This window comes from Neodiprion fabricii, chromosome 2 (genome assembly GCF_021155785.1).
Source record: "Neodiprion fabricii isolate iyNeoFabr1 chromosome 2, iyNeoFabr1.1, whole genome shotgun sequence".
Taxonomy (NCBI): Eukaryota; Metazoa; Arthropoda; class Insecta; order Hymenoptera; family Diprionidae; genus Neodiprion; species Neodiprion fabricii.
In genome coordinates, this window is record NC_060240.1 from 7,165,739 (window position 1) to 7,177,468 (window position 11,730).

The following is an 11,730-nucleotide window of genomic DNA, read 5'->3' on the forward strand; positions in this document are numbered from 1 at the left end:
TTATTACGATATAATCCCATACATATTTAGTTCTTGTCTTTGTTATTTGTATTTTCGTAAAATACGGTGATTTTCTTAAAAAGGAATTAAAAAAAAAAATACAACAACTTTAAACAAGAGCCCTCAAGCATCAATTTTTCACTTCAAACTGTTTTAAAATGGTAAACAAAACAACAAAAAAGAAATACAATCAATTGATTCGATTTTACTTGTTTTCATCGATTATTCATTTCATTTAGACGAGTATTCATTATAATTCAGCTATTTGTGAGCCACTGATTTTTATTGAGTTACTATATGGTTAAATATTCCATTTTTCCACAGTGATATTTGCGCTTATATTGGTTACGATCGACAAATATGAATGTTTTATTAATTGTTAAAAAAAAAAAATTTGATACTGTGAATTTAGAAAAAACTGTCACGATCCCCAAGTTGTAATGAAAAATTGGTATAAAATCGTAAAGTTCTTGTCTTTATTTTCAGCATCTCTTCATCTTACATTTATACATGTAACAGGATCCTCATAATTTTTCACGAGTAAATTAATTAATTTCTCGAACAATCTCGAGTATCGATTTTCGATTCAGCATCATCTTTAATCACCCTTCATTCGATCGTTCGCTTCTAATTGGTTTCAACTTTTCTCCGTTAAAAATAAACGTTTACAGTCATATCGTAAATCGATTCTTATGAGAAACGTCGATTCAATTCTTCTGCGAGAATTTGACAATAAGTAAAATGATCTTCAGACCCGAGAGCCAGTCTACCGTTTTCCGGACGGAACACGTATTCTCAGGAAACACGACCTGCGAAGTAAGGAAATATTACGTTTCTCCCACACCGGTATTTCAGGAATGTTGGAAACCCCCGCCAGCAATCCCCCGAAGGTATTCATTCCGCGAAGATCAAATTTGTTATACGTGTCGTGTCCAAACCGCAGTGGGAAAATGGTGTCCGAACTATTCCACGGGATGATCTTCGCATAGTTTGGCATTATTTTTAATCGCGCAATCGTCGAAAGCTGGCAATTGAAGTTAACGCTCGCAATTCATACTTTGCCGATAGTTTTCTTTGAAACTCGTCTCTCAACGCCGGCAGATAGGCAACCAAACGTATCGCCTTTTATTTGAAACGTAAATGTGGTTGCCTATCTGTTGGCGCTATGCGGTAAGTTTCACGGAAAATTGCAACTATTACACCGGATGATTTTCGCATAATTTCGCATATTCCTTCATTCGCTCAATCGTGAAATCTGGCAGTTGAAGTTAACGCTGAAAATCGATACTTTGCCGAGAGTTTTCTGTAAAACTCGTGACTAAACGCCGATGGATAGGCAACCGGAGTTACGCGCCATGTCGCATCTTATTCGAGGCGTAGATGTGGTTGCCTATTTGTTGGCGCTATGCGTTGAGTTTCATGGAAAATTGCAACCCTCCTATTTAATTAGGAGCATCGAAATAAATTTGGCACTAGAAACGGATCTTGGCTAATTAACGTTGCGGTAAAAAGGAGGAAATGCTAATCCTAATTGCACTGCAGGAGCTTTTATACTCGTAATGCGCATCCATCAAGCTTAATTGTATGGGAAATTCTTTTGAAACCGCAGTTGAAAAGTTGGTTTCGCAAAGCTTCGGTTCCCTGTGGAATACGTAATCGCAGACATTGCAGTAGCTTATTTCCTGAATTGAAAATTAAGGATCACTGCAGGACGAATTCACATCTCGGAAAAGAAAATAAAAAGTACAATTCAAAAAGTCAACTACTAACCAAGTGTTTGCAGTGAGAAACTTTTCTTTCTTCTTTAACGCATCTCGTAATATTCTATCTTCTTTGTGCATTTATAAACTCAAGACGAAATCGTGCAAAGTTTATACAGGTATACGAAAAAACGCCCGGTAAGATATTCCGGGCTATGATTCGTACACTCTTTGTTTACACTTTTATTTCCTGTCCGAATGTAGTAAACTCCTCGGGGAAATGTCTGCGAACAAATTGTGCCCTTACTGTAAACAAATGTGCGAACCCGAATACGACTACGAGCTGTGCTTTTTTTTTTTTTATTGCATAAACTCCCACGCTCGTTTGGCAAAGAAAGTGGTAAAAGATTGTGTCAGTAATTATTGTTATTAAACAAATGTTTGTCGGGTGGAACTGTATAAAGTTGGTCGAATTTATAATTCGATTTCCAGAAATATACAGAATAATTATAGATCCATAAATTTCAGCTGATGAATTCACGCTATTACAAATTTTACGTAGATCACATTATTAGACGTATTTTCAAACACCGAAAGCATATTTCTTGTTCAATTTTCATAAGTTATAACAGTATCTGATTTTATTCGTATAAATGAGTTATCGATAAATAGTTCGAAACGATATTATTTGTGACAAGAACGCAGAAATTTATCGCTTATTTACCGCACAATTTTTTCGTGTGAATTTAACCACGGTAGAAAATACCCAAGCGTATTTATTTGTGGTGAAAAAAATATATGATAAAATACATTTGAGGAGAAAAAATAGTTTTCACTATTTGGAAATTTGTTCCTATCAACTTCAGTCGCAGCTTTGAGTGCACAGTCTTACAGTCTTATGATTTCATTAAACTTAACATTTCTCATCATTGACTAAATTACAAGGCTAAAGTAGAGGCTCACAATCTTGAACCGTAATTTTATTTGCACGAAATGACATCGACTGGAAAATTCGGCATAATTTCTCGAAGGAATAATTAATCGGCAATCGAAAAGCAACCCTCGCGATGACGGATTTCCCCGAAATGCTTTATCAATGCATAATTAATACCGCTCTTTACAATCTCGTTTTGATCACGCTTTCTAATTACTCTCGGCGCGTCTCAACCGCAAATTAGAACAGTTACTGAACTTTATTTTATCTCGGATAATATATTCATGTACATGGCGTATGAAAAAAAAGAAGAAGAATTTCGACGCGCTGCAGGATTAGAGAGCTGATCAGGTTCAGGCTTATCGATGCAGTTCCCGAAGGTTAAAAACGTGTCGCTGTATCAACTCAATCAGGCTTATCCCGGCCGGAAAGAACCCAGTAAATACTCGGATAATCCAGTTTTGATACCAAGCTGATACCTGCGAGCCATGTGCCTTTAATCGAGATTGAAGCGGTCGGCTTTGTTGGCTTGCCTAAAAGCGATGCGAAGTTTCGAATGCTGTTGGATAACTTTCACTTTATATTCTTCTTCTTCTTTTTTTTTTTCAAACAACTCGAAGTGATCGATAACTGTCATGTTACGTATTTTTTATTCCTCAAACTTCCCAAATTCCTTTTTACCATTATTTTTAAACTCGAAAAACGTCTGTTTGGAAATTTTCGAATGAAATTACTACCGAGTTTTTGTTTTTCTAGAACTATGATTTTTTCACGACTGACAAATTAGACGCGAGACTTTTTTCACCGTCTTTTTCACCGGTTTCCAAGAATTGCATTTGATTTTTCAAACGCACGAGAATTTTCAATAATCAGTGTACTTTGGGAAAAATCATTGTTTCGTTGGATCAGATTTTTTTCATTGCGTTTCAAAGTGAAGTTTGTCAAATACAAATGGATTCATTTCTGCAGTAACATTAGTCGACGGTCAATGCGATTTGAGAAAGAAAAAAATCGTCGGATTCTTCGGTAGAATAAAACTTCTCGATCGGTAAATTAATTCCACTTTTGACCTTGACTAAAATGAAAATCGCTCGTAACCGACCAAGATTTCTCGGAATTTCTTTTCGATCTTGACAGAATCAGGGATCAAGAACCCCTTCGGGAAAATCTGTCTCAGCTTCGAAGTTGGAGCAACTGCAACACCTGATACAATGCACAAACGCGATTTGTACTTGGTCTGAATTTACCTTCGCGTATAAGTCAAACTACTTCTGAAACTTCTCTCTTACAATAGTCGCAATTAGTTGCCTGGTGAACGCTGGTAATTGATTGTTTGCAATACGCGAGTTCGAAACAATTAAGAAGCGAGACTCGGGCAAAATATTAGATTAATTTCATTGAGAAAGATCGTTGCAACTTGTTCGTTCAAGCCTAATTATTCAAGCACTAATTTCAATTGGCTTCACACCGTGCCGCGCAAAACTTTGGACGGCAGAGTAGGTACGATGATTAAACATAACGAGTGTTGAAAACGAGCAGCATAGCCTTACGATTTTGCCCGTATAGTTACTTTTGTGGAAAATATTCCCTACCCTCGATCTTTCCCTAATTAAACTGGCGAAATTTACCTACGAATGGTAAATACTACCGTAATAGAGTATTTCGCCGAGTAATTCAAAACGAACAATACAAATTTGTAATCAACTCTAAATTGCTTTGCGCACGTCATTAGCTTTATACGGGTAGGACGTCTACCGAATGATATTTATTTTTACAGCTAAAGGATTGCGAAAATGATAACAGTTGTGTAAATTGAAAATTTATCTCAAATCACACGGGCCTTTGATTTTTTATCACGCCATTAACCGGCGACAGGGGATTCTAAAAGCATGCATTGAACGTCGTTAGCTACTCAGGCCATTTCGTGAGCTTGATGTCCTTCGTATTTTACAATAATTTATACGACGCCGGATCGTCGTATAATGTACGTAGATACACGATTTCATCGTTTCGTTATAAAAAATATACTTTTACCGTCATTTTGTTGTTCAAGTTTTATTTAAAAACCAGGTACGAAAGGCGAAAGAAATTATTATCGTTGTTATTGTTGTTATTATTCGCTTTAATACGCTTATTCCGCGGTTGTTTTCAATTGTTTAAATTTTTTCTCCGCCATAAGTAAAAATTTGGACGAAAGAAAGGTAAAAAAAAAACAGAAAGTAACAGAATCATTCCTTGGCAGGATATTTTTGATCGTTGGAAATATCTCGGCAAATATTCACCCTTGGATATTATAATTTCTGTGGTAAGATTCGAAGGAGAAAATATACCGAGGTTATAAGTATATGGTATAATGTGCGATATCGGCTAAGAGGCGATTTTACCAAACTTGATCCAGCGACCGTGCTTCGGAATGTTATTTTCAGCCGAATTTCGCCCACTCGCACACTCGAAAAACAATAAGCGTATGCCGCACCCTTCGAATTTCGAATCCGAGATAATTTACGAGTTTGATTTTGATCGCGGCGAGAAGCGATTGGAAAAATGGGAAATGTGACGCGACAATAAAAGAAATTATCTCCCAGGTTTTACGGACAATTTGTAAAAGAGGGATCGGAATTTTACGCGGACATTAGGACATTCGAGAATGTAACAGAGCCATTAAAAGTTGACGCGATTGGTCGTTAGCGGGACTTTGAAACCCGAAACCAACAGTGCTCAATGGTGGTGGGAAAACGCGTTTCACCCTGGATCGTAAATTAAGGGCTACTCGCTTGCCAATTATCGCCTCTCTGTGCTAGCGGCGATGCGTAACGATACGAAAAAATATCAGAAGACGATTTAACACGGGGAGTTTGGCCAACGAAGCCTGCGGAAAGGTTTACGCAATGCCGGGCCGTCAACCGACCATCGCTGGCTACAAATGTCGGCGGTATTTCATCCCAAGCTACTCGTGTAGGGGTGGGGTTGAAGTTGCGAATTTGAAAAGTTCCGAAAGCGCTTGATTCCGAATTATTTCGGGGCGAAACTTTAAGGAAAGACGTCAAAGTTTGGAGAAAGAAAGGAAGTTTCGAATGATCGGAAACTGCACGACGGCTCAGAGTTCCGAAATTCAAGTTTCCGAAAATTCAACTTACGATAGAGCAAAGTTTCGAAAAATAAAATTTCGATAGAGTAAAATTCCGGATATTTAAATATACTCAGACGGCGTGGTTTGATCGACGAGTGGGTGTGAAAATAAGAAAAATTGATAATCGGATTGACCAGAATTCTGAAAATAAAAATATTGAAAATCCAAAACAAGGAAAGACCAAATTGGTGAAATTTCACAGTACTGAAAATCTTCGATCATTTGGAATTTCGATGTTTTTGATTTGAAAATTTTTCCATTCTCGCACTTTCGTAACTTGAGCGTCGGATTTTCGACCATTCGGAACTTTGATCTTTCGTCAAAGTTTGATTTCTTTACTTCAAGTTTCGCTACCAAAAAATTCGGAATTTGAGTGTTTGTGACCTTTTCAAATTCAACAATGCGAATGAAAGTGAAAGATTTTGGGTAAAAATCAACCGATCGCTAAATATTATTGTTTCACTTGCAAATATAAATATATATATATGTATTACACTGAGAAAAATATCATTTGTCATAGTAGCTAGAAAAATTCAGTAAAACAGGTGTCGTTAAAAAAAACTGTTTAAATATTGTTGGAATTAGGAAAAACAAGGTACGCCTAAACATTTTGCGCTATTGTCGAACCTTTTTTGGTTTTTGCAACGCAAAATCAGTTTCTGAGTTTTACTCTACTTTTTCAGTTAAATAAAATAGCAACGGCGATCGTAATGAGAAAGAATAGTAACGGATACTAGACTTGTCCGGTAACGGCTAGAAAACTAATTTACATTTTCTACCTGGAACATTATTTTTCGATTGTAGTGAAAAATGAAAATAGTTAAGAACTGAGCGGTAACCGGAACTAAAAATTTCTCTCAGTGTACGTATATAATATGTATAACAATGACTTGTATGCATGTGTCCGCGTAATCGAGTACATCGTATCTTCACATTTGTTGTAATTAATTCCCCATCACGGTAGGTATACTATAATAATTGAATGATTTTCACCGTAGGGTGAAAATTCCGTTTCTGCAAACAGAGCTCAATTACATGCCGCAGATGACGGATTCGTGTTTAATCGCGGCGTTGAATATATTTTTGCCTGAAAATGGTTACAGGTACAGATTTTCAATTAAACAACGTCGGACTGACTGCTGCCAATTTCAGGCGGAGAAGTTCCTTCGAGTTGTTGTTCATCGTTTTATTTTTTTTTTTCTTTTCTTCTCTTTTCTTCTTCTTTACGTCGCAAGTTCAGCTACCAAAGACTTTTCGCGAAATTATACAAACTGTAGAAACGTCGTTCGCTAAATATGAGAAAAGTTTATATGGGAAGTACAAACTCTTGAAGATGAAGTGCTGCGACACTCCTGGGAACGCGATTTAAGAAGGCGTTGAAGTGTCCAAAAATTAACGGGGGACAATTCAATCGTTCGTCGATCAATCATCGGCTGATCGATGTGAAACGTTAAAAATAAATAAATATATATGTATGCATATGAATAAATAAAAACCCGTAACATTGTCATTGGGAATCCGCAAGCACCGGAAGACGAGGATTGCCTGCCGGAACAAATGATGATGGTCGAACCGTGCGGAGGAAACTTAATGAATATTTGTTCAGCCTCGAGTATAGCGGCAAAGCGCAACCACTGATAATATCCTTCAGTCTTTTTCCCGCATCCATATCAAGCCCCGAGGCAAAATAGCTCTCCGTTATATTGCCGGACGGTTTATATAAAAATCAGTCAAGAAACGTGAAATCCTTGAAGCGATAAAATTGCGAGCTTTGAATGCGATCGTAAGTCTAATTTTTTTTTTTTTTTCCCCTCGGTCTCTCTTTACGTTTCTCAGTTTTCAGAGAAAATAGGAAGTTATTGCAATCATCCCAAGTATGAAAAGTTGAGTTTTCAATAGATCTCGACGTTTCAAGATCTACAGAATCACCTCCGATCATTTTCGTACGGATGCCTGTGTGTTTCATATGGATTGCGTCTGTTTTATCAATTTTTCTGTCCGACGATATCTCGAGAACGAGTTACCGGATTTTCATGATTTTTGTCTCGATCGACGTGGCTTTTCTAAATTTAGAACTGATTAGATTTTGGCTTTGATCGGTTCGCTACTTTTTCAGTTATTTAAATTCAAATATTACAAAAAATTGACTAACAATTGTGATATCTTGAGAATGGATGAATGGATTTCAATGAAAATTGGTACCGTGAGATTTTTTCGGGTTGCTAATTACGAATCTGAAGTCACATCGCGAAATCCAAAATAGCGATAAGATTCTGTGGAAAAAAATCTAAAAATATTCCGATTTCGGTTGAAATTGTTGGGCGCAGGTTTTATGGTTCATCGATAACGAATCCAAGGTCAGACTTACAAAATTTGCAATGGTTGGTTCCATTATAGTGATTCAAAATAAAAAAAAATGTCATATTTTCATGTAATATGCTACCCGAGAGCTTTAAAATCGTTGATCACAAATCTGATTTTCTACTTCAAAATTCGGAAGGGATATTATTATTATTATTTTTTTTTTTTTTCCCCACCAACTTGGAACCTGCACCGTGAGAACGGGAAATTCGAGAGCTGGTCCACGACCAGCCTAAAGCAGCTTATTTTTTTAATCCGCCTTTTTCAGTAAACTTTTCCGGTCAATCAGCATACATCGTACGAATTATTTTTGCAATCGTGTTGTCCAAAAAATCCTGACGATTTCTGACTCCGATTGAAAAACAAAAATCGATAACAGATTATTGATAAGAAGAAAATCTCTAATTTCTATTTGGATTTTAAAGTTGTTGTTGTTTTTTTTTTTTTTTTCTTCCAATCTTCGAAGTGATCGGATGTACGATTTCAAAGATCAAAGAAGATTTTCTTAAACATGGATTATTTATGTCGGCTACCTCGGCGCCTAATTTCAAGAACATCGTTATTCATCTACGTCCTAAACTTTGCAATAAATAAATAAATAAATAAATAAATAAATAAATAAATAAATAAATAAATAAATAAATAAATAAGAAGTGTGTAGGTATGTATTATTATGAAGTTTCAATTGTATACACACGTGTGAAATTTTTTTATTCATGATAAAACGAAAACTTGTTATTCCCACCCCCCAGCCGTAAAAATTAGGTGGCTGCTGTCGCTCGTTGATTTTGGGTCTTTTTTATATGAACCATGCGGTCGACAGAAACCCGGAATCCCATCAGATTTCACCCTGAGAACGGCGCTTCGAATTTGCGTACAAATTACTCTACCCTGCGTCTCCATATTTATACCACAGATTTTTTTCAAACAGGGCCATGAACCCTCGCATTATACAGGATCCCGCACAACTTTTCATTGACACTGATACGCGATACCCGCACGTACTGCCCGTATTTGTTTATTTCCATTGCGTTACACAGACTCTGGAGAGATTCAAAATTGAAAGGAATGTGTTCTTTAAAAAAGAAAAGGAAGTTTCGGAATTATAAACAAAAGCGCTCGGACGTCGATAGTTTATCGAATTTTGGTTTGAATGTTTTTGATCCTATCTTAACGAAGAAGAAATACTCAACGCAATTATCGAGCAATTTTTCAATTTTTTATAAGAGAATGAATTATTCACAGATATACGCAATTTTTTTTTTTTTTCATCTTAGCCTGCAAGTCGATTTTTAAGTCGCCTTTGTAACTTACTCCCTGTAGGAACAGATCCTCTTGGATCCAATGAACGAAAAATGAATTTCAAAATTTATTTTCCACAAGTTGAGTTTCAGTTGCGGAGTAAAAATGTATCTCAAAAACGGGACGAAGTTGAAGTTCCGAAAGCGCCTGATACCGAATTATTTAGTGGCGAAACTTAAAGGAAAGAAATCAAACTTTGAAGAAGCAACAAAGTTTTGAATAGTCGGAAAGCCGACGGCTCAAAGTTCCGAAATGCTAGATTAAGAAAATTCAAGTTACGATAGAGCACAATTTCGAAAAATAAAGTTTCGATAGAGTAAAATTCCGAAAGTTAAAATATATTCGTCGGTGTAAAAAATCAGTTTCGGATCATTCGGAACTTCGATCTATCGTCAAAGTTTGATTTCTTTACTTCAAGTTTCGCCGCCACAAATTCGGAATTTTGCGTTCTCGGGATGTTTCAAATTCGAAATTTCAAACCGCCCCTCAAAGACGTGATTAGTTTCCTCGAGCACCTAATATAAACGTAGATAAAAAAAAGGGAAATCTCGAGCCGATTTTTCACTCCGGTAAAAATTCCGGGGTTTCGCAATATAATGAAAGATTGAATACCGCTGTGCAGAGTAGTAAAAATTAGTGTGCTGAAGTGATTTAACGTCTGGGAAAACAAATTCAGCCGTCTGTGTCATCTTTTCGCAGTGATTTTCGTCGAATCTTCTCAGTTGATCCGTAAAACAAACGTCCCTTAATAATTCTCCTCGTCCGCGCGGTGATGGTGAAAAAAAAAGAAAAAAAAAAAAAAAAAACAGTCTTCTTTTTAAATTCAAACAAAACGCATCGTTCACCCCGACGAAGCAGTCCTCATATTCCAAACGGCCTTTTTCCACGTACAAAAGACCAAAATTATACTTCCTTGCAGAAACAGCTGGGGCATATTTTACGCCCTGCTTAATTAATGGAATATTTTTACATATTAATATTTACTATTATACAGAGTCGTGATATTATCCGTACCGTACGGTCATGGTGGAGGACCCTCGATCCTCAAAGAGGCCGTCGCAGCGAGACCGTTCTAATTACACGCTTTTCTTACATCCGAAATTCCCGATCTACTCGCTCGCGGCGGCGATTCCAGTTAAAAAAAAAAAAGAAAAAACTTCCAACTTACAATATAATTAACAAAACTGATTTATTATCAAATCGATGTGTAGAAATTGCGGCAGTGGAACCGAAGTCGATCGATGCGAATTTCGTCAAAAGAATTTATTTTACCGGGTAGAAAATGTAAGGAGATAAAGAAACCGTCAAAATACCGAAATGTTAAATAAAAAAGGTTCGTTGTTTTATTTATCAAATTTTCTCAGGTTTATAAAACTTGTTACAACTCGCATGAATTTTAGATCATATTCATCTCATTTTCCTTGCCGAAGACTTGAGTTTACGCGACCAACTGCGAGAATATCGTAAAAAGTATAAAGTAAAAGAAAAAAAATAATTCTTCAAACGCAATTGTTCGCGTAACAGAATTTGTCAATTATCAAAAAAGCTCGTTATTTTTACAATTATCCGGACCGTGTTAGGGACAGTGCTCAAATGGAAATTGATTCCGCATAAAGGCTTGAGTTGGTACTGTTTTTTTACGTAAGTGAAAAAATCATTACTCAACCCCGCAACGTGCAGCGTAACGCGGTAGAGTTAATGACGGACAAACTTAAGTTCACTCCCAAATCTGCAGAGTATAATTAAACGGAGATCAACGTTGTTCGTTACGCAAATTGGACGTTACACAATTTTGCTCGAAAATTCTTCCCCCTTTTGTCAGTTTCCCCACCATCATCAAAATTATATGGACAGATCGGAAATCCCAGCTTATCAGAATCACGACCGAAGTTTTTGTGAAACGGTTACGCAATGCCTGCTCTATTCTTTGAATTCGTGAAGCGTAGTGATTAAAACAGATTCAGTCCTTAATCGTCGGCTAATTCTATCTCTGATCGTTGTCCCTTCGACTTTTACTCTCAATGAATAACGAAACCGTGTTGATTTTTTGTTACGTACGCGCATGGAAAAAAACAAAAGCGACGGAAAATGGGCGGAAGTCCATTCATTTCTCTCGCAATGCGTTATAAATATCGGTAAATGATAATCAATGCACTGCGGGAATCGCCGAGCTTGCAGCAAGTCGTAAAACACTTTCAGCTGGTGCAAAAATGATTTATACGGACGATTTGCGTCTCTTTCTCCACCGTTGTCAATAATATCGCATTTTCGCTGTATTATGTAAGCAACGTACGTAAGGCACA